The sequence below is a fragment of the Vigna unguiculata genome, chromosome 5 (assembly GCF_037176805.1).
Source record: "Vigna unguiculata cultivar grain cowpea cultivar isolate G323 ecotype 2 chromosome 5, ASM3717680v1, whole genome shotgun sequence".
Classification (NCBI taxonomy): Eukaryota; Viridiplantae; Streptophyta; class Magnoliopsida; order Fabales; family Fabaceae; genus Vigna; species Vigna unguiculata.
In genome coordinates, this window is record NC_140796.1 from 25,251,313 (window position 1) to 25,253,882 (window position 2,570).

Genomic DNA, 2,570 nt, shown 5'->3' on the forward strand with positions numbered 1-2,570 from the left:
CATCGAAGATCTTTCTGAAGCTTGTTGCTGCTACCGGAGCAATACTCGTGGAGATCGCATTTCTCCACCATTCATTGTCACCGTTCATCTTGAACCTTTCATCGTCAGAATCAAGAAAAAAAGAAGGTAACCCTAAACCCTTAATATGATTCTTTATTTATGCATTATGATTCTTTGGATGCTATTCAATGATAGCATAAAATACACACACATTTATGCTTCTCCCATATTTTGTTGTATGAATAATGTCTTGCTCCTCCGAACACCATTTACTTGTTGGATACTAAACTAATGCTCACAATATTGCAGTAGATAAACTAAAGCTCTCAGATGTTGCAGAAGAATAGTACATCTGCTTTATTAAAGAAATGGGCTTATATAAGCTCTATACAACTGACACGAAGAAAATGCAGTAGCCACGTTTAACAATTCCTACTAACGTGGAAGACTAAAAACAACTTATTCAAACTGTAACCATGTCCCTGATATTTAGGACCTTATTTACAATAAATAATAATAAACTGAATTGACTAAATAACAACCGAATCCTAACATATCCTCCCCTAAATCTGATTATGCATAATCAGTTTAAACTAGGAACTTTACAAACTCCTAGTAGCTCCTGCAGTTTCACGAATACATCTAGCTTGAGGGGTTTAGTCATAATGTCAGCCACTTGATTAAACGAATTACAATGTATCAACTTCACCTTTCCATCATTGTTGAGTTCACATAAAAAATGAAACTGAACTTCAATATGCTTGCTATGTCCATGGAAAACAGGATTTTTAGAAAGTTTGATAGTAGAACTGTTGTCACAGAATATTGTAATGTCTAGGCCTTCGGTTTGACTGAGTTTGTCAAGAATTTGTTTCAACCATATGCCTTGAGTAGCATAGTAAGCTGCTGCAATATATTCTGCTTCTGTTGTTGACAGTGCGACCACTGGCTGCTTCTTAGAACTCCAAGATATAACACCACCACTCAAAGAAAACACATAGCCAGATGTGCTTTTACGATCCTCTACATCACCTGCATAATCGCTATCTGTGTAAGCTAGCAACTTTGCATCACCTCTTCGTTTGTAAAGGATTCCGAACTCTAGTGTTCCTTTCACATATCGTAAGACTCTTTTCACAATTTGCATATGAAGCTCTGTGGGATCAGCCATAAACCTGCTTGCTAAGCATACTACAAACATTAAATCAGGTCTTGTGACTGTTAAATACATCAAGCAACCAACTATTGGTTTGTACTCTGTTGCATTAACCCTCACTCCATCTCTATCTTTGGTGGCCCTTGTTCCGGGAACAATCGGATTATTCACAAAATTACAGTTTCCCATACTAAACCTCTCAAGGACTTCTTTGGCAAACTTCCTTTGAGAAGTATAAATCCCCTAATTGCATTGCAAAACTTCTACCCCTAAAAAATACTTCAATTTCCCTAGATCACTCATATCAAACTCAGATTTCATTGATTCTTTAAAATCAATCATCATCTTCTCACAATTTCCAGTAAAGACAAGATCATCCACATATAAACTGACAATCAACAACTTACCTTCGTCTTCGGTTTTGAGAAATAGAGCATGTTCAAAATCACACTTTTCAAAACCTTCTTTGAGAAAATAGCCTTCTATTTTGCTATACCATGCCCTTGGAGCTTGTTTAAGCCCGTAGAGTGCTTTCTTGAGTTTATAGACTTTCTCCTCCTCTCCTTTCTTCACAAAACTAGGTGGTTGATCTACATGTACGATTTCATTTAATTCTCCATGTAAGAATGCGCTCTTCACATCAAGTTGATATATGGACCAATTCTTTTGAGCTACGAGTGCAATGATGCTTCAAATGGTGGCCCATTTTGCCACTGGTGCATAAACTTCATTGTAATCAACACCAAATTGTTGTGCATACCCTTTAGCTACCAATCGAGCTTTGCACTTGTCTACCTCACCTTTCTCATTCAATTTTGTTTTGAAAACCCATTTAACTCCGATCTTCTTCATTCCTGTAGGTAGGTTTGTGAGCTCCCATGTTTGGTTTCTTTCTATTGCATCAATTTCTGCTTTCATTGCATTTCTCCACTTAGAATGCCTTACAGCTTCATCAAAGTCAACTGGATCTTCATTATTAATAAACACTGCCATGTTTCTCACTTCGTCTTCTGATTTTGAAAGACCTTCACCACTTACGTAGTCTCCACTTCGCATCCAAAATGGAGGTAATCTATTTCGTTCTTCAATTCGGGTAGATGAGAGTGGACTACTCGAGGTAGATGAGAGTGGACTACTCGAGGTAGATGAGAGTGGACTACTCGAGCTCGTCCTTACAATCCCAGCAGATCCATTTTCTTCCTCAAGCACTGTTTCATCATTTTCTGGTGCAAGTTGTTCACATTCTTTTTCTTCTTCCTCCTGAACAAGCACATCAGGTGTATCTACATTGCTTTCCCAATCCCAATTGGCTTCTTCATCAAAAATCACGTCTCGGCTGATTATAAGTTTTTTGGTGATGGGATTGTACATTCGATAGGCCTTTGATTCTTCACTTACACCAAAGAATACACAC

At 37.7% G+C, this 2,570-nt stretch overlaps 1 pseudogene; it reads right to left on the minus strand.

The window, feature by feature from the left end:
- Positions 1-583: 583 nt before the first annotated feature.
- Positions 584-1,345, minus strand: LOC146886279 (secreted RxLR effector protein 161 pseudogene; annotated as a pseudogene).
- Positions 1,346-2,570: the final 1,225 nt, after the last annotated feature.